Genomic DNA, 22,196 nt, shown 5'->3' on the forward strand with positions numbered 1-22,196 from the left:
TATATATATATATATATATATATATATATATTACCTACTGGCGGTCGCCAGTAGGTATATATAGTTAGGACCTAGTTACCATAGGAAATTGCGAACATTCTATTGGGAATAACTGTCCCAAAACGTGTTTTCTCCATGTTAATTTCCATAGGGACATTCTGACAAGGCTACAGCTCGAACGGCTTAACGGAATTACACCAGATTTGTCAAAATCGTAGGGACTGGTATGCAGCAGTGCCTTTTGTATGTTTGGTGTAAATCCCTTTAGTAGTTTTTGAGAAAATTGAATGTGAAATTGAGTCCAATGCAATTTTCCATAGGACCTTTATACACAGCTACAGCCCGAATGGCTGAATGCAATTACTGCAAACTTGGCAAAATGGTAGAGCCTGGTATGCAGAAGTGCCTTTTGTATATTTGGTCAAAATCCCTTCATTAATTGTTGAGAAAATCGACTTTTTTCAAATTATATATCTATAGGCGGGACACGTTGCGCTCACGGGCTTGCACCGTCCTTGCACTGTCCTTGCATGTGCGCGGACCTTAGCGTGCGCGCGCGGAATTCTGATTGGCTGTTAGACGTCTATCAACATTCCATTCAGTCGAAATGAGGAAGTGTTGTCCGCCATCTTGTTTTTGTGGCAGATGATAGTGGTTGTAAACAGAAGTGTAATAGTTGACAAGGAGGCAGGGTAGGGATTCCTGAGCCCCCTAGGTTTTGTCATGGTGTCTGTAAAAGACCCCGAAGCTTGAAAAAAATTTAAAACATTTTTTTTCAAAATCGCGGGGTCCGCGCACCGTGCGCGGACCGCGGCTCAAAAAGACAAAAAAGAAATACATTAAAATAACAAGTTTCAGTGTTTAGATGTTGGTTGAGTGCAATATTGAGTGATGACTCTTTCACCTTTGGGTTTAGGTAGGTGTTTTGTGGAGAGTTAGTATGGTAATTGGTAGAGAGCATTGGGGGTAGGTTGAAGATTATGTGAGTTTGAATGTGTTGATAATTTGAACCAATTAAAATGTTACTTTGGTTTTGATTTTGTGTGTGATGAAATGTGATTGGCTGGGTATTTGAATATGTATGAAAAATGAAAGGGAAACACAGCCATTTTGAAATTTTAGTGTTTGAGGTATACTTCTGAGGTGTGAGATTGAGACAGAATTTACTGTACAACAGTTTTCTAGAAGGTGAGTTGTTAATTTGTAAGGAGAACTCTGTTGTTCACTTTAAGTTAATAGGAAAAATGTTTTCTGTTAGTTATTTAATGTTTTTCTGTTATACTTATGGATTGAGTAGGGCAACATCAGATACAGTGCTTTATATTTCTAATTCTTGCTTGATACTATACATTGTCCAGGGAAACACGGCCATTTTGTGACTATAGGGAAACACAGCCATTTTGAGATTTTAGTGTTTGAGGTATACTTCTGAGGTGTGAGATTGAGACAGAATTTACTGTACAACAGTTTTCTAGAAGGTGTGTTGTTAATTTGTAAGGAGAACTCTGTTATTCACTTTATGTTAATAGGAAAAATGTTTTCTGTTAGTTATTTAATGTTTTTCTGTTATATTTATGGATTGAGTAGGGCAACATCAGATGCAGCGCTTTATATTTCTAATTCTTGCTTGATACTATACATTGTCCAGGGAAACACGGCCATTTTGTGACTATAGTGTCTGAGGTACTTTTGTGTGGACATTTTGGTGTTCAATTTCTGGTGTGAGATTTACACAGTAGTAACTCTTCTTATAGAATTTAATAGTTTTTCTCTGTCCTATCTCACTCTTACCCTGCAACATCTCACTTTCTTTCTCTTTCTTTTAATAGTACACTTATATCAATAATGGTTGAAAATGAAGAGTCATTTGACATCGTTATAGACATTTTTGTGACTGTTATTGAGGATGTTCCTGTTGATGAGACTAATCCTGAAGGAGAGCTTTATGATGGAGGAGATGGCATGGACGATTTCTATGATGAATCCTTGGATTCAGATTTAATGGAAGCTTTGGAGTTCATTGAGTTTGAGGATTCTTTTTGGGAGATTTTCAATAGTGACATTGCTGATGATGCAATCTTAGATGATCATTTAAATTTTGGAAATTCCCAACAATAAATTTAAATTTAGTAAATAAATATTGTATGAGAATGTATACTTAACTAAATTTAATTTATGAGGTAGTAGCAAACTAATAATTTTTTGTGTTACTTAGTAAGTTTACTCATAAATACTTCCGTTCTTCCCCCAAATTTTCTTAAATGTGTATTTGACATCTCTTCTTCATGTCCTGCATCCTTTCTCTCACTGTATGTCTCTGATGCAGAAGATTGCAACATAAGTAAGTTTAAAGAACAGCAAGTGTGTCTCACCAGAGCAGAAAATCATGCAGTAAGCGCTGTTTCTCTTTCTTTTAATAGTACACTAACATAAAATGATGAATGAAAATGAGGAGCCTACCAACATCTTCTTTGAAATAACAGCAACGTTTATTGAGGTAACTTATTCTGAGGTGTATATTGATCCTATAGATGAAACACATCATGAAGAACATGAAGGAGATACCATGGCAGATTTTTTTGATGAAACACTAGATATGGAATTAATGGAATGTGTAGACGTTGTCGAGCTTGACGAATCATTTTCAGACACTTTGATGGATGACATTTCTGATGAAGAAATCCTACAAGTTCTTTTAGATTTTGAAAATTCTGATAAATAAATTTTAATTTAGTAAAGAAAAATTGTTTTTAAAATTATACTCATTTAAATGTAATTTATGAGGTAGTAGCAAAGTGATACAATTTTGTGTTCTTCATGTCCTGTATCCTTTCTGTCACTGCTCTCACAGCCCACACAGCCCACACTCCCACAGCCCACACAACTCTCACAGCCCACACAGCTCTCACAGCTCACACATCCCTCACAGCCCACACAGCTCTCACAGCCACCACAGCTCTCACAGCCCACACAGCTCTCATAGCCCACACAGCTCTCACAGCAAACACAGCTCTCACAGCCCACACAGCTCTCACAGCCCTCACAGCCCTCACAGCCCACACAGCCCTCACAGCCCTCACAGCCCTCACAGCCCACACAGCTCTCACAGCCCACACAGCTCTCACAGCTCACATCCCACACAGCTCTCACAGCTCTCACAGCCCACACAGCTCTCACAGCTAACATCCCACACAGCTCTCACAGCCGACACAGTCCACACAGCTCTCACAGCCCACACAGCTCTCACAGCTCACACAGCCCTCACAGCCCCCACAGCTCTCACAGCCCACACAGCTCTCACAGCCCACTCAGCTCTCACAGCCCACACAGCTCTCATAGCCCACACAGCCCTCACAGCCCACACAGCTCTCACAGCCCACACAGCCCTCACAGCTCACACAGCCTTTACAGCCCACACCTCACATCCCACAGAGCTCTCACAGCTCTCACAGCCCATACAGCTCTCACAGCCCTCACAGCCCACACAGCTCTCACAGCACACACAGCAAAGAAACACTGGCAAAGACAATAACAGCAGCAAAGAAACTTTGGCGCCGATTGAGGGATCTGCCTGTAATTTTCCTTAAATTTGCTTCGCTGCGCTCCGCTCCTTCCCTGAAAGTTTCGGGGGGATTCGTCAAGCGGTGGCCGAGAAAAAAGGGGGGTCCCAAAACGTGTTTTCTGGTGCGCGTACCCTCGCGATTTTTCGGAATTTATTTTTTTACAAGACAAGAATATGAAATGCTTTGAGAGATCCGTAAAGGATTTTACTAATGGCATAAATTGAGATAGAATATACAAAAAAGAGAGGCATATTTACAAGCCCATTGCGCAATGTTTGACATGGGTGCAAGCAGAAAATGCATGCAGAGTAAAAAAATTGGCACACAGACAAGAATATGAAATGCTGTGAGAGATGCGTAAAGGATTTTACTCATGGCATGAATTGAGATAGAATATACAAAAAATAGAGGCATATCTACAAGCCCCTTGCGCAATGTTTAACATTATTGCTGGTATAGAGATAGTGTAATGGTTTCATTGGCATATTTACAAGCCCCTTGTGCAATTTTTAACCTTAATGCTGGTATAGAGATAGTGTAATGCCGATTTTATTACTCTGTATGCATTTTCTTCTTGCATCCATGTTAAACATTGCACAAGAGACTTCTAAATATGCCCCTCTTTTTGTATATTCTATCTTAATTGATGTCATTAGTAAAATCCTTTATGCATCTCTCATCGCATTTCATATTGTTTTCTATGTGCTATTCCTATCCCTCTGTATACATTTACTGCTTGCATCCATGTTAAAGTAGCGCAAAGCGCTTGTAAAAAAGGAGCATATTTACAAGCCCAATGAAACCATTAGCACTATCTCTATACCAGCATTGAATTCAAGCATGAGAAACACTTTAAAAAGAAGTCTACCGTATAAGGTAAAAGATACAAACTGTAAGCACACACAGCTAACATTAAGGAAAAAGATGAAAATATAATTCCTTAATTCACATACACACTTAGTGTAATGCTTGGCAAAAATCTTAAAGCCAGTCATTTCAGCAAAAAACATTTAGTATGGTAAATTATTTTAGACATAGAAAGTGAGATGAGACACACACACAAACAGACAGATGGTGTAGGCAGAGATTGAGATGACACACACATACAAACAGAGAGATGGTGGAAGGATAGAGTGAGATGAGGCATGCAAAGAGGGACATAGTGCAAGCAGAGAGTGATATGAGACACACAAAGAGAGATGTGAACTAGTGTTTATATTGTTTAGTTAATGTAATTGCTATGTGCTATGTTGGTAGTGGTCTATAATATGTCATATGTTTCTTTTCAACAGATTGTAAATATCTACAGAGTCATAATAGATTATGCCTACCAAGAACCGCAAACAAAGACTCTATAAGCAAGGTTTATCAATCAAGAGGACTCAATTAGAAGATTCATCCAGAAGACAATCGTCAGAGAAAAGAAAAAATGTTCCTGGTAATGCACCTGTGCTTCCTGTTGCTTCAGAAGAAGTGCTAGGAGTAGAGCCCTGCTCCTCTGATGATCTTTTTATTACAGCTTTACTCCAATTGTTTGGGTGTATATTCCGGACATGGCATTCCATGCTATAAGTTCCAAAGCTGTACTGTTTCTGTGGATTCCCTCTTGAAAGTACTGTGTGACAGATTTTACATGTGACAAAAGGCGCATTTACCTTTTTCTCTCTTTCTGGGTTTTTTAAAAAGTTCCGTACTATGGACTCTCTCTGTGTTCTAGGGGTTTTAGGAACAAACTCTTCTGAAGATGAAGTAGAAGAATCCTCAAGTTCCTTGTGTTCAGAATGCTCTTGTCCAAAGGCTATTAGTTTCTGGCAACGAATGCATTGCATCATGAAATTGTTAAGTTCAGGTTGGATATTTGCAACCATTGATGCTTGCATTGGTGGTGCTGTTGCTTCAGAAGAAGTGCTGGGAGCAGAGCCGTGCTCCTCTGATCTTTTCATTACAGCTTTACTCCTATTGTTTGGTTGTATATTTCGGACATGGTGTTCCATGCTATAAGTTCCAAAGCTGTACTTCTTCTGTGGATCCCCTCTTGAAAGTACTGTGTCACAGATTTTACATGTGACAAAAAGCACATTTACCTTTTTCTATTTTTCTGGGTATTTAAAACATTTTCGTACTATGGACTCTCTCTCTGTTCTAGGGGTTTCTCCGGTTCCTGCTGTTCAGCCATTTCAGTAGATTTTTCAAGAGCAAAGTGCTGATGAAAAAAGGTGTTGCTTCCTCGAGAACCAAAGAAGAATGATGAATATGGGAGGGGTCTTTCAAGAATTAGAGTAGGAAGTATTATAAACCAATAAAATCTTTTGTTATAAGGTCACATGGTTGGACGTAAGCTTACGGAGTGTTTACGGAGCGTTTACGGAGTGCTCACGTAAGCTTATGTTGCATTTGCGTTTTATTTACGGAACGCTTAAGTCATCTTATGATGCGCTAACGTGGTACGCACCCTTGTGACATTTATAATTGTTTAAATAAAGTTATATATGTTGTTTAAAAGTTGAAAATAAACATGTTCTTTATTATCTCAGTAAATATGTTCCTTTATATTGTATAATGAGTATGTAGATATAATGATTTAGCACCCTCGTGATATTTATAATTGTTTAAATAAAGTTATATATGTTGTTTAAAATAAACATGTTCTTTATTTTCCCAGGTAATATGTTCCTTTATATTGTTCAATGAATACGTAGATATAACGATTTAAAGTTTATAAAACTTTCAGAGGTAAATAATGAATTCCTGTGTACATGCATATCTGTGCATGTACATTTGTGCCATGTGGCACACATACATGTTGTAAGACCATGTATGTGTGTGACATGGCACACAAGTCAGAATCAGGGGTGCAACAGGCTGTCAAAGTGATAACCTGTCCCCCTTGTCAATTCGGTAATTTTACCGATTCGGTATTTACTGATTCGGTATTTGCCATTGATTCCTATTGGCCTCAAGACTTATAGGAATCAATGGCAATTACCAAATCGGTAAATACCGATTCGGTAAAATGACTGAATTATACAGATTCGGTAATTTCAAAAGAGAAATTACCTACATCCAAATTACCTACTCTTAAATATTGAAGTGGTATGATTTGATATTTATGAGTAGGTAAATCGAGATTACGTACATCTGGCCCATTGAGTTGTAACATATTTATATACATATGTTACATTTCAGTGCTTTGGAAGTACTACAGAAGAATAGATAGAAAAGATTGGCCAGGTATTGGCAGCTAGTAACAGCTCTGCGCAGTGTGGTGAGCGCGTTCTGTTTTAAAAAAACCAGTTTTTTGTATTTTAGTTCGTTTTTTATTTTTCCCCTGATTTTAACAGGTAGTACTCCTGGGGCTCACCCCTTACCTGCACTTTAATTGTGAAGAACACCGCCGCTTGTGCGGGCCCGGTTTCGGGGTTGGTGAGGGTTTCTTTTTGCTTCCTAGCGGGCGCCATCTTGAGAAGGGCTTTGACGCTCTTCCAGCGCCATCTTGGGTGTACCGGAGGGTCGTTTTGCTCCCCACCTGGAGGGACTATTTAAACCAGTCCTCCGAGCGCAGCGGGATCGCGCAGCGGGTCGGCCTCCGCTTTGCCGGAGTCTTGCCAGAGTCCTGCCCGTCTGCGCCCGTCAGCGTCTCGGCAGTGGACGGAGCTGGACGGGGGCGCTTAATTTTTGTGTTTGTTGGCAGTACTTCTGTGTTCTCTCACAGATATGTTTTGTTATAGTTCGGCAGACTTACTTGCTCTACGCCCCCCTCGTGACCAATGTCACTCTTTCTTTCCTGGCAGCCGGGCTTTAAGGAAAGGCTGTCCGACCTGCGGTTGGCGTCTTCCAATGTCTATCGGAACTGCGCTGGACAATATTCCGGCCCCTTACCAATGTCACCTTCTTAATACGAGATCCTTGACCTGTCACTCCCTCGATATCTGGAATCTATTACAGAACTCCAATATATCATGCCTATTTCTCACTGAGACTTGGCTGAGTGACTGCTCCGCACCTGATTTAGCCAACGCCATCCCTCCGGAATATAACATCTTTAGGAGGGATAGAACATCGGGCAGAGGGGGAGGTGTAGCTCTTGTGGTAAATAAAAACATTCCCTGTTTAACCTTCCCGGTAGAGAATATCCAGGGATGTGAAGCCCTGGGTTTCACCCTTCAGCTCTCCCCCCTCCAGGCTTGTACCGGGATTCTCCTGTATAGAGCCCCGGGACCTGCAGGGTCGTTCTTTGATGAACTACAAGTAGCTCTCTCAGTCCCTTGTCTCAGATCGGAGCATTGTATTCTTCTTGGGGATCTCAATGTTCACATGGATAATACATTGGACCTCGATGCAATGAAACTCAGTGACATCACAGCTCCATTAGGACTGTCTCCGTTTTTGCAGAAACCAACGCACAATAAAGGCCATACTCTAGACCAGATTTTTTCAACAAAATCTATTACGATAACGTCTATACAACCAGTACTATGGTCTGATCATTTTTTGATCTTCTTTTCTGTGCCTGCCACTGCTCTTACTCGGGTGAGAGAATCAATAGAGACCACGCGAATTTCGCGCCCTTTCCATCTGCTTTCGGTGGATATGTTATCTGAGGCCCTTGCCACCTTTCCATGTCCTCTTTTGGGCAATCTGGAAGAGAATCTTAGTCTCTTTCATAATTGGCTGATAGCCAGATTCGAGATCTTAATCCCCGAAAAAAAGCTTAAATCAGGCGAACGCAGAGCGTCGGCCCCTTGGTTCACTCCCCAGTTAAGGGAGCAGCGGCAGGGTTGTAAAAGGGCTGAGAGAGTTTGGAGACGGGCCTATGATCCGACTGAAAAACTGAAATTTCGAGCAATAACTAAGGCCTACCACTAGTCAATCTGGAACAAAAAAAAGGCTTATTTCGAGCGTCGAATCGATGAGGCTGAAAATGGCTGTAAAGAAATTTTTAAAGTTGTTCTGGATTTCACCTCTCCAGCTATCTGTACACCATCCCATACTCACTCAGAAGCATGGATAAAACAGCTTGCAACTTTCTTTGTTAGTAAAACCATTCAAGCCTCTCTCTTCCACTCTAGTTCTCAGTCGGTTGTGGGTTCCTCATCCCCCCCTTCATTTAGGGAGGGTCTAGGCCCTTCTCTTTTACAATTTCCACATTTATGCCTTGACACTTCTCTCGAGCTTCTGTCAAGTTTGAAATCAGGCTCTCCACTTGACCCGTGCCCGGCTAAATATCTGGGGAAGGTGGCACCCGCCCTAAATGCCTTGCTGAACCCCCTACTGAATTCTTCACTGTCAACGGGAGTGGTCCCGCAGGCATGGAAACATGCTCTGATCCTGCCATTGATCAAGAAGCCTACCTTGGACCCCCTCATCCATGCCAACTATAGGCCTATTTCCCTTCTCCCTGCTCTGGCGAAAGTGGCCGAGAGATTTGCACATCGGACGATTTCCAATTTCATCGAAGGAAACGACCTGTTGCATGACACGCAATCTGGGTTCCGTGCAAATTTTAGCACGGAGTCGGCTCTTCTCGAGGTCACGGATGCCATCAGGGAAGTACTTGACTCTGGGGGTAGGGCCATGTTGGTTATGTTAGATTTGTCGGCGGCTTTCGACACCGTTCCTCACGATCGCCTCCTTGTAAGACTCTGGGAGAGCGGCATCCGGGGAACGGTGTGGAAATGGCTTAAATCTTTTCTGGCCGACCGCAGGCAAACGATCTGGGCGCCCCCTTTCTCCGCTGATATGGCTCCGCTAGAGGTAGGGGTTCCGCAAGGTTCCATTCTTAGCCCCATGCTATTTAACATCTTTATGGCCCCTCTGGCGGTAGTCGCGGAGTCTTTTGGCGCCCAGATCGTATCTTACGCCGATGACACCCAGCTCCTATTCACTTGTGATAGGGGCGGGTCATTCGACGGCGTACAGATCAGGGATTGCCTTGGCGCGGTCTTTGAGTGGTTCAGGTGTAATGGATTAAAGTGCAATTCCGATAAGTCGTAGCTGCTCTTCTTTGGATGCACCTCTGAACCTGACTGGAAAGCTTGGTGGCCACAAGACTTGTTTCCTCCTGACAATGTGTCTCTCAAGGCTAAAAACTTGGGAGTGATTGTGGACAGTGAATTGTCCTTTGGGCCACATATTTCGTGCCTTTCAGGTAAATGCTTTGGCATTTTACGGATGCTGAGGAAGTTTCTTCCTCTAGTGTCTTTTCAGCATAGGAAGGTTATCGTCCAGGCCTTGATCGGATCTCGACTGGACTACGCAAACGCTCTTTTCTTGGGTCTACCAAAATATCTTTTGACCCGTTTGCAAGTAGTCCAGAACTCTGCAGCTCGTGCTATTTACGGGCTCCCGAGAAGAACAGGTGCCACGGTGTTACTGAATTCTTTACACTGGCTACCGATCGCCAAAATAATTCTTTTCAAATGCCTGACTTTTGCCTTTAAAGCTTTACAAGGATCAGGCCCTAAGTACATAAGTAAACGCCTTTCCCGATATGTACCGAGTAGGCTACTGAGATCATCCTGCTTATCCAAAATGACAGTCCCGGCTATCAGGCGTGCAAGGATGGGAGGTCGTTCGTTCCGCTACTTAGCCCCGAAGGAATGGAATGAACTACCACTTTCTCTCAGACAGGCTTCCAGTCTCCTTGCTTTTAGGAAAGAGCTTAAAACGTGGCTTTTTAATAAATAAATTTGATCCGTCTCTTCTGTCTGCTTTTTAGTTGTTATGTGGTTGTTTTACTTGCTGATTTTCTTCACCAAAGCGCCGGGATGCTCCCTGGAGTAGCCGAGCGCTAAAGAAGAAATAAATTAACATAACATAACAGTATACTATAGGTAAACACCCTATAGATTTATGCTGTACCACATCCTTATAGTTTTGCACTTTTACATTTACTATAACAAACTTTTACATACAAACATAGAAATATAGTTCTTTTTTTGACCAGTAGTGGTAGTTCTAAAAAGAAATGTTTATTTTTGTTGCTAGAAAAACGGTGTAAAAAAATGGACTTTATAACCAAAACAATTGTTCAACATGAACAAACCATGAAAAATAAAGAAAAACATTATTTGGTGCACTTGTGGCTCCTGTTTTTCTGCAAAATAACTTCTACGGACTGTTGTCCAAAGGAAACTAATTTATTGCACTGTATGCACTGCATCATTAGATTTTTCAATTCCGGCTGGATATTGGCCATCATGGAAGCTGGCATTGGTGGTGCTGTTGAAGTACTAGGAGCAGAGCCCTGCTCCTCAGATCTGCGCATCACAGCTCTAGCCCAATTGTTGGGGTGCATATTCTTAACATGGCGTTCCATGCTATAGGTTCCAAAAGAGTATTTTTTATTTGGATTGCCTCTTGACAATACTGTGTCACAGATGTTGCATGTGACATGCGGTGCATTGACTTTCTTCAAACCTTCTGGGAATGAAAACAACTTCCAGACTATGGACTCTTTTTAGATGGATGGGGGTCCTCTTCCACATATTCTTCTGAGGAAGAATGTTCTGATTCCTCACGTTCAGCCATTTCCAAACAAGCCAGGGGCTGTTGAAAGTAGATGTTGCTTCTCTGAAAGCCAAAGAAGAATGATGAACATGGGAGGGGTCTGTCTACAATTGGAGTAGGAAGTATTATAAACCAATAAAATGTCTTGTTTTCAGGTCACATGGTTGAACGTAATCTTACGGAGCGTTTACGTAAGCTTATGTTAGCTTATGGTGCGTTTACGTATTATTTACAGAGCGGTTACGTCATCTTACGATGCGCTTACGTAATACGCACCCTCGCGAGATTTATAATTGCTTTAATAAAGTTATATATGGTCTTTAAAAGTTTAAATTAACATGTTCTTTATTATCCCAGATAATGTGTACCTTTACATTGTGCAATGAATACGTAGATATAACGATTTAAAGTTTATAAAACTTTCGGGGGTAAGAGCTCGGAGCTTTCACGTTGCGCGGACGGAGCTCTTATGTTGCGTGCACGTGCGACGCACCCTCGCGAGATTTGTTACTACTTTAAAAAGTAATATACTGTTGTTAAAAGTTTTAAAAAACCATTTTCAACAGTAAAGCATATAAACGTAGATATTATGTTTTAGAATTTTTTTTAAATTTGTCGGGGTAAGAGCTCAGAGCGTTTACGGTGTGCTTTCGGAGCGCTCACGGTGCAATCATATAAAAAAAACTTGAAAATAAAAATATATATATTCACTGAAAAAACTATAGGTTTGAAGCCTTACATAGTTAGGTATTAGCAATTAAAAAACCTTGCAAATTCACTGAAAAAAACATAGGTTTCAGGTCATATATAGGTAGGAATTAGCATTTAAAAAACCGTGCAAATTCACTGAAAAAAACATAGGTTTCAGGTCATATATAGGTAGGTATTAGCATTTAAAAAACCATTGAAATTGCTCCCATATAGTTGGTTGGACTAACTATATTTCGCGCACCCGCAATCCACTGCTGATGATGTCACATATTACATCATTCATGACAGTGACATCACTGATGACATCACTGATGACATCTCAAATGACATCACTGAGCCAATTCCCTCAATAAAATGACACTTGAGTTGATAAAATAGTTGAATCAATGGTATGAAGCAAATTTCATCAACAAAGATGAACACCAATTCTTATTGAAAGAGCAACTAACAATACCAACTGTATATTTTCTGCCAAAAATCCAGTAGACTCTTATAAATACACCAGGCAGACCCATTGTTTCATCCTGTGACTCACTACATGAAAATCTATCAACTTATGTGGACACCTGCCTAGCTCCTATAGTCCATAGTCTGAGTTCCTATATTAGAGACTGATGTCCGCCCCCTGGTTCGACCGAGAACTTAAAAATAAACAGGGGGAGCTACGAAGAGCTGAACGTAGCTGGCGGAAAAATTATCGCAGCATAGAACGTAGCAAATACAAAAAAGTTAAGAGTGCTTACCACGCTCTATTTAAACAGGCAAAAATGAAGCACTATACGTCAGCAATAGATACAGCTAATAACAAACACAAAGCGATTTTTAAAATCGTGAATGACTTTAATAAACCTAAGTGTCTAATGCAGGACATTCCGCCCTCACAAAAGCTCTGTGACTCTATCGCAGATTTTTTTGAAGAAAAGGTTCAGGGGCTGACGAAGGATTTCGAGGTCCCCATACCAGGTTCAAAGAAAGAGGCCGATAACACTAGGCAGGATGTAACCCAGCTTACAGCCTTTTGTACAATCAGTCTGGAGGAGACTGAACGAGCAATTTTGGCAACAAAATCAGGCTCACCATTTGACCCGTGCCCTATTGGACTCCTGCACCTCATTGCAGAAATTGCCAACCCAGTCATAAATTACATTGCTAATAACTCACTGTCTACGGCCAATGTCCCCCCAGAGTGGAAACTGGCAGCAGTGAAACCACTGCAAAAAAAACAACTCTCCGACCCCACTATACTTTCAAATCTACGTCCCATCTCACTACTTCCGGCTCTGTGTAAAATTACAGAATCAATAGTAAATAAACAGCTTACACGCTTTCTAGAATATAGTGAAGCATGGCATCCTAACCAAGCAGGTTTCAGGGCTCAACACTCCACGGAATCAGCCCTCCTGTTCACTACTGAAACTATCCGCTCAGCCTTAGATCAAGGCAAGAAGGCCGTCTTGATATTATTAGATCTGTCGGCGGCCTTCGACAAGGTCTCTCATGTTATCTTAATATACCGGCTAATAACATCTGGCATCACAGGCACAGCCCTGGAGTGGATAAAGAATTTCCTAAGTGACAGGAGACAAGTGGTGACCTTGGGGGAATTCCGTTCCAGTGAGAAACCACTGTTAACGGGAGTTCCTCAAGGCTCTAGTTTGAGTCCGACATTGTTCAATGTCTATACCGCACCTCTAATAAAGTTGATATCGTCTTTCGGCATTGATGTAATAGCATATGCCGATGATACACAACTTATCTTGGTAATGGATAAAGATAACCAGGTTTGGGAGGAAAAACTCAAATGTTGCCTAACGGCCACTTTTGACTCGATGCGGAGAAATCATCTAAAATGCAACACAGGCAAAACTGAGATCATGCCAATAGGCCCAAAAAATGAATTCATTCCCAGATTGTGGTGGCCTGAGAAGGCAGAAATACCGCGCACACCACCATCTTGGCCCGCAACCTTGGGGTACACTTCGACGCCGACCTGTCCTTTAAACATCAGGCAGCAAAAGTGGCAGGCACCTGTTTTGGGGTGATAAAGGGGCTTAGGAAGTTCGAGGCAAGGAAAACAGTTACGGTTGCATTAGTGACATTACGCATTGACTATTGCAACAGCCTGTATGCTGGCACCAACAAAGTGGTTACCCATAAGCTCCAGATGGTACAGCATGCGGCAGCAAGGCTGGTTTTAAAATGGCCGAGAAAATCCTCAGCAACCAAAGCTCTCAACGCACTACATTGGTTGCCTATAACTAAAAGGATCTTGTATAAAGTGCTTGTAATTACCTTCCGAGCTGCCCATGATCTAGGCCCACTATACTTGAGGAAGAAATTCGTAAAATACTGTCCAACTCGAGCCTTACGATCCCTAAATGCTAATCTACTGACCGTACCAGGGTTCAGACTCAAAACCCGAGGGGGCAAATCCCTGGCAGTATTAGGTGCAAAAGCGTGGAATGTCCTCCCCCCACACTTAAGAGCGCTGGACAAGGAACCAGATATCCGTAAACAATTAAAAACCTGGATCTACAAACTCCCAGACATAACGGCCAGAGCTCTAGTGTGATTCCGGTCCTGGTCAAACCAAGCAGTAAGATAACATCTGACACTAGGGTGACTATGCAGGGGCGCCGAGATGCTCCTTGGAGCGATTGTTGCGCGGTATAAATGGGCAATTACATTACATTACACTACATTACATTAGATTACACAGGAGACTTTTTACGCGTACTGGCAAAAACCAATTGCAACAACAAGTACCTAATGACAGCCATAGATGTGGTGTCACTTTACACGTCCATTGAACATGAAATAGGACTACAAGCTTGTGCCTATTTTTTAAGACAAAGAAACATCAAAGAACTACAACACTCGAAAATGGTATTGCAGATGATTGAAATTTGTTTGACAAACAATATGTTCCCATTCAACCACGAAGTCTGTCACCAATATTGTGGTACAGCAATGGGAATTTTCTTTTCGCTAAATTATTCAAATATTGTGATGGGCTGGTGGGGGAAAGAAATAGCTTGGGGAATGGATAACCAAGAGGAACTGGAGAAAATCACACTTTGGGTCAGAAACACAGATGACCTATTTTGATATGGAATGGCACTGAAAGAAGTCCTGGCTGTTGCTACAATTCCTCATGGCCCTCAGGCACTCTCCGTAGGGAATGCTTCTCACTAAGTTGTTAGGGTGGAAACTTGTGGCATGGAGCAGAGTATTACCATCAGTTTGCTTATGATACATACACAGTCACATATAGAAAAATAATAGCAGTGTCACTTATCCCACAAGTCAACTTAAGCAAACTGATGCCTGAGGGCCATGAGGAATTGTAGCAACAGCCAGGACTTGGAAGTAGAATTGGAATGTTTGAAAGGGCGGTTTGCAGCAAGAGGATACTCACGGGCATGGATAAATACAGCAATTTACAAAGCTCACAAAAAATCTGAAGAGGAAATTCTGTTTAATAAAGATAAAGAATTGGAAAAGTCTACGAAGGAAGGTGGCAACCAATGTAGGATGATCACTAGCTTTAAAAACCGGCATAGTGAGTTAAGAAGTTAAGAAAAATCTTACAGAAGCATTGGCATATTATATCTAATGATCCAGTGCTCAACAAATGTGTTCAACGCAGGCCTCCTATTACTTTCAGAAAAGCGAAATGGTTGAAACAATCATTAGTCAGTAACATGCTGCCTGCACAAGGCAAAACGACAAACAAAAACTGGCTACAAAGAAAGGATGGGTTTTTAAAATGTGTCAAGTGTAAGGCTTGTACTTATGGCAAGAATACTGCCACTTATCCAGTAGGGTTTTCGGCCAGTGCAAGGAAAATCAAGGGACAGTATTCGTGTAAAATTGATTTTGCTGTCTATGTGCTTCGGTACCCTTGTGGCCCGAGGTACGTGGGCAGCACTATCCTTCCTGTCCACAAACGAATTCAGCAGCAGGCAAGAGCCATTAAAAGTGGGGATAAAACATATCCCGTGGCCAGGCACTTTAGGCACCAACATAGCAAGGATCCCAAAGGATTAGAGTACTTTGTTATTGATGCAGTCCCGTTGGGTGAAAGGGAAGGGGATCGAATAAAGAAACTAAGGAGACTTGAGTTTAATTATATCATCATGCTCAACACTAAGACCCCTGAGGGTTTGAATATGGAAGAAGATTTTCATACCCATCTGTAATAATAGTGAGAACAATGCTGCTATTCCCCACTACTCTTTGGTTTTAACTTTGATGTACAATTTTAAATTATTTATTTTGAGCATGAGCACTTTAACCAGACTGGTATTAGGGGTACAAGGAAGGACACTTATGTGGTTGGCAGTAGGGCGCTATGGCTCAAGCCCACTTGGGCGGAACTTAGTAACAAATGCATGAATTATGTCACCGAATGTATTTCACTATGCAACTAAATGTGGTTTAATGGAAGATAGTGCGAGGCAAGATGGCGGCTGAGTGAGAGTCGCTTTCACTCCCCTCCGTACCGCTCTGCATCTCACCGTACCCATCCTAAAAGACTGACGAGAAAGAGATCACCGGATGAATAACAGAGGAGTAGCAACACTCTTGGCACCATAATGGAAGCCTCAGTAAAGTGATCACGCCGACACGCTTAGCAAAACCGGGAAGAAACTGGGAGTAAACCTGGACGATTCTAAGGACCTGCTGATTTGAGATGCAAAGGTGGGCAGCCCTCCCCTGGGTTTTGTAGCTACATAGACTGTGCGGTGCTCACTCTGATCTACACAGCTCAGCCTGCCCCACGTGCTGGAAATCCATCGCTTGTCTTCTGCTAGCAACCGCTGGCAGGAGGATTCGCTCGACCTGCAGGCTGGGATTGCCTAGAAATGCTGAGACCGAGAACAGCTTCAGAGCAAAGCATGCGGAGGCCATGGCCACACAAGGAGGACGAGGAAGAACTCGCCTAAACAAACTCTGTGTGTCCCGCAAAGAGAGCGACTCGAAGACAGAGCCGGAGACTAAAGCAGAAATTAAAGCTGAGACTAAGAAAACGGACAATCGCGCCAACAAATGGGCAAAGTCAGGGGAGGGAAAGGAGAAAACAGAGGCCCCCAAAAGCAACAAGAAAACTGATTTAAAAGGAACGTTGTCTGGCAGACAGGGGGAAAAGAAAAAAAAAATTGCCATCACTAGCATGTTCTCCCCTATGGAGGGCAACAAGGAGCAGGGGGTTCTAGGGGCACTGCAAATGCAATATGTAGAGGCCAGTAAAGAAACTATCACCACTGAGAGCCCCCAGGGATCCCCCGGGCTAGCCCTGTAGTACACACAGTGGTAGGGAGGCCCTCCTGGGGATCATGCATGGAGAGCAATGTCCTCAGGAGCCCAGAAGCATCACTCAATGACCCCCAAGACAAGGTACATGATGACCTGGACAACAGGATAGAAAAGTATACCCCTACAACCTTGGGAACTCCGGGTAAAGAAAGAAATGTAACCGAGCAGCCAAACAAGGGGGATAAAAATGAAGGAGCCATCCCAAAAACAGTTCATGACACAGGGTATCTCTCCCCAGACTCCATGGAAATTTTTTACTTATTGAATGAGCAATCGGCCGAATCAGTATCCGGGCTCTCTAGTAGCAGTGAAGAGATGGAGGGAGAAGACACCTCTACAAGTAACGGCAGTCAACAAGATGAAAAGAAAACCCAGAAAAGAATGAAACGGGGGTCGGACTTGAAGAAAAACAGATCCAAGAAAAATGGGGATGAGGAAGAGGAGCTCGGATGGGACTACTCCGCCACAGACTGGGCGTGGTGGAGAAACGCACAGAGAACTTAGAAAATACAGTGGATACACTAAAAGAACAGGCATCCTCCCAAGACTGCATGCTAAAGGATGTTATGTGGAAACTGGAGGAGGCCGAAAATCAGCAACGCCGGAACAACCTAAGGCTGCTTGGAATTCCCGAAAATGTCGAAGGAAAAGATGTAAGGGAATATACCATAAATCTATTGAAAAATTCTCTGCCCGAGCTGGCGCATTGGGACTGGGACAAAGAGGTCCAGCGTGTTCACAGATTTCCTCTGTCAATACCCAAATGACCAGCAAATGCACAACGGTAATTTTAATATACTTTGGGAACTTCCTACTCCGCCAGGCAGTGTACGATCTGGCCAGACCAAATATGAAAAGGAACGGGGAAAACTTTATGTAATTTGCCAAACCAGACTTTGCACATGCCACCGTGGAGAGGAGATGGAGGCTCCGGCAGCTAATAACCCCTTTCCAAAAGGCCGGGGCATCGGCTTTCCTACAAAATCCAGCAAAACTGAAAATTATCCATCAAGGGCTGAACTTTTATTTTACTTCCGAAATACAAGCACAGAAACTGCTAGATGAGATCATAGCTGGGGGGAAAAGAGAGTTGTCGATACTAGTTAAATCAGGCAACCCCTGAGATTATAATCTGGTAGCAGCAAATGACACAGCAAAAATATTCTATCTCCGCTCTCGCTGGTGGATCTAAAGAGACGATAGAAGTGAAGGCATAGGGATTAACATTCAAGTACTGATAGGCAACAACATGATGCAAACTTTCAATGTGTACTAAGATGCTAGCCTTGTTTTCTGTTTTTTGACCACCCTTTTTTTTTCTTTCTGGTTTTCGTTTTTTGTTTTCTTACAGTTAGAGGGGGGAGCACAGGGTGTCAGGATGGATCACGGAGGGGCAAAGGGGAGGGGGGTAGGAGTGAGCGGGGACAATCCAGACGCTATCACACAGGCTCAGGATTGAGCCAGACTGCCTCAAGTGGGGGAGGTGGGAAAGTGGGAGGGGGCGTTGGGGAGAAAACTCAGGCATATCTTCAGCATAGAGCACTCAGTCAGGTCAAATCAAGGATGTCGCATCAAATGACTTGCATATTTAAGGGAGGATAATCGGTATGAAGAAGTGGTAAATCAAAGGAAGGGTCATACTCAAAATCTTAAATGGCTAAGCTAAAAGTGTTATCTATCAATATCTGTGGCCTCAACGACCCGAAAAAAAGACAGAGAGTAGCAGTAGGATTAAGGTCAATAGGGCCTAATATTATATGCCTGCAAGAGACACATCCTAAGGATATGAAAGCAAGATGACACTACTCCGCTAACCTGGTCTCCGAAATCCAAATTTTGATCAACAATCACACCCAGATTTCTGGCCTTCCCAGTAGGGAGAGGGGGACTTCCCAGAACCTCCAGCCACATGTCAGGGGTCTAAATGTTAGGATTGTTTCCGAAGCATAATAACCTCAGTCTTCCCGGCGTTTAATTTGAGACAATAGGAGGCCATTCATTCCACCACGTTCTTTAGACAGTCGTGGCATCTCGCTGCCATATCCACTTGAGACCCTCGTTGTAACGATAACAATTTGAGTATCGTCTGCGTACGATGTCAGTTGCAGGCCGAAAGATCTTAGCAAGGCCGCCAGAGTGCTGACATAAATATTACAGAGCGTGGGGATCAGGGAGGACCCTTGCGGCACTCCACAGGGAACGGTAAAAGGCTTTGATTTATCCACCCCCAGGTCTACTGTCTGAATTCTGTCGGTCAAAAAGGACTTAAGGAGACTCCAAGCTGGGCCCTCCAGCCCTGCCCCCGCCAACAGGTCCATCAACACTCCATGGTGGACCGTGTTGAAGGCTGCCGACAGATCTAACTGAATCAGCACAGCAGCCCCTCCCTGGTCCACTGCCGCTATAAGGGCTAGTTCCATGCTGTGACCTGCACGAAACCCAAATTGCGTAGGGTCTAGGGCATTGGTCTTCTGCAAGAACGTACTAAGTTGTTGATTAATGGCCTTCTCTAATATCTTATCTTATATCTTAGCTGGAAATGGAAGACGAGATATTGGTCTGTAACTATTGGGATCCTTTGCATCCAAACTGGGTTTTTTTTATAAGGGGGAGAATCAAAGCGGATTTCCACTTCCTGGGGTACTCACCCTTGTCCATGAACATGTTGAACACGGGTGTGAGAGTGGAAGCAATGACCTCAGGGCAGATTTTAAGAACAGCGGGTGGGCAAGGATCATTGGGAGATCCAGACCGAACCGTACGCAGTAAGTTTAAAACCTCCGTGTATTGTAAAGGATTAAACCGATCTAATCTGTCCTGCAGCTTTCTAGATTTAAGACCAGTACTAGTTACTGCTACAACCGCCTCTCCTTGGGTTTTGGCAAAGGAGGGGAAAATCCCTTCAACCTTATTTCTAAAGGACGAGGCTAGAGACTCACACAGAGCTGCACTGCTAGGAGTGTTGGGTTTAGTTGGGATCATCAGTCTAGTGATGGTCCTAAAGAGTTCTCTAGAGGAGGAATTTGCCCTCTCAATCTGCTCAGCAAAATAGGGCTTTTTCAGTTGCTTATAAAGAAGAAGACTTCCTTTGTACTTTTCTTTATTGGTAGGACAATAACCTCTTCTCCAGACCCTCTCAAGCCTCTTACACTCTGTTTTGTGTTTTTGCAGAAGGTCGGAATACCAAGGTGCTGATGGCTGTGCTCTCTTAGGTGTAAAAAATTTGGTCAGCGCAAATTTATCACATGCGCTCTCAATCCACCTTGTATACAATTCCTCTGCCTTATCAACATTTGCAGAGAAACTAGGCGCATTTGATGTCAAGAAATTCCCCATTTCCTCCCCATTTATATTTTTCCAGACCCTGACAGCAATCTTTTCCCTTGGTTTAACTGCAAATGGATTCCCGACTTCTTGGCGGAGAGAGAAGAGAATGGCTGCATGATCGGACCATGACAGGGGTAATACTTCCAGTAGATCCAATCCGGCATTGTTGGAAAAAATGCCGTCTAGCATTGCCCGGCTGAGTGCGTGGGACCCACTACCCTTTGGTCGAGTCCACCGTCCCCCAAAAGGCCAAACAATCTTTCAGTATCCGTGTCTAAGGCATTCTCTAGGTGGAAATTAAAATCTCCCATGATCGTAAAGGTATTCGCACATAGCCCTGCCTCTAGCAGAGTGCCCAAGGAATCCAGAAACAAACCTCTGGGCCCTAGGGGCCGATAGATTAGAATCCCATTAAAGGTGTTGTGGGGAGAAAGTCACACACTAATGGACAGTGCTTCACATGTTTCAATAGAGGCAATGGAGAAAGAGGGCTCAAGGCTGTGATGGTAAATAACAGCCAGCCCTCCCCCTCTTCCTAATAACGATCCAGGGTATAGCACAGGAAATTAGCTGCAATGACCTTCACAATGTCACGGCCTGAGGTGCAATCTGTCCATGTCTCGGTAATAAAGGCCATCCTTATCTGATGGTCCTCCAACAGTAGACTGCATTCCAGGCCATGTTTAACTAGTGACCTGGCATTTATCAGTAAACATTTCAGGGGGAGGACGGGTGTACAAGGCTCCTGGAGGGCCCCTACTTTCCTCCTGGAAAAACAACAGGGTTCTGTCAAAATCAAGGAAAGGGGGCAACCGCAGTTGGTATATAGGTCTGTGAGCTCGCCAGGCCCGACCCCTGGATCGTATCTAGGACAGCATACTCCCCCCCCCTGGATCCAGGCCCCTAAGTACACTAGAAGCGTACGTTAACATACCTGATGACTCGGATCCAGGGGGACTGGCCCTGAGCCCGACTCGAGCGCGGACGGGCGCAGACGGGCTTGCCTTAGGCACACCTTCGGCGCACCGGCGGCGCGCCCGCTGCTCAGTCACGGCAAGCTCAAATTAAACACCATTCCTCAGTCTACCTGCCCAATCATGGCCCAGTTCCCGCCTCCTATGCCTCCAATCAGCAGCGCTCCTACTCGGCGTCTGCAGGGAGTCAGGAAGGACAGCAACCAGAAGTGAACCCTCGATCCCGGTGAGATTTAAACAAACATGAGCAGCAGTTTCAAAATTTAGCAGCAATCTGGCATTAAAACATTAAAAATAATTTAAAATTACAGCGTGACCTGGCGGGTATTAAACACAACCCAAACTCCAGGAGTCAGCGATGCGCAATTGTTTCCCCTGCTTAAATGTCCTTCCTCAGTCCACCACCCAATCACGGCCCAGTTTCCGCCTCCTATCCCTCCAATCAGCAGCGCTCCTACTCGGCGTCTGCAGGGAGTCAGGAAGGACGGCAACCAGAAGTGAACCCTCGATCCCGGTGAGATTTAGGCAAACATGAGCAGCAGTTTCAAAATTTAGCAGCAATCTGGCATTAAAACATTAAAAATAATTAAAAATAACAGTGTGACCTGGCAGGTATTAAACACAACCCGTACTCCAGGAGTCAGCGCTGCGCGATCGTTTCCCCTGCTTAAATGTCCTTCCTCAGTCCACCACCCAATCGCGGCCCAGTTCCCGCCTTCTATCCCTCCAATCAGCAGCGCTCCTACTCGGCGTCTGCAGGGAGTCAGGAAGGACGGCAACCAGAAGTGAACCC

This window comes from Lissotriton helveticus, chromosome 3_1 (genome assembly GCF_964261635.1).
Source record: "Lissotriton helveticus chromosome 3_1, aLisHel1.1, whole genome shotgun sequence".
Lineage (NCBI taxonomy): Eukaryota > Metazoa > Chordata > Amphibia > Caudata > Salamandridae > Lissotriton > Lissotriton helveticus.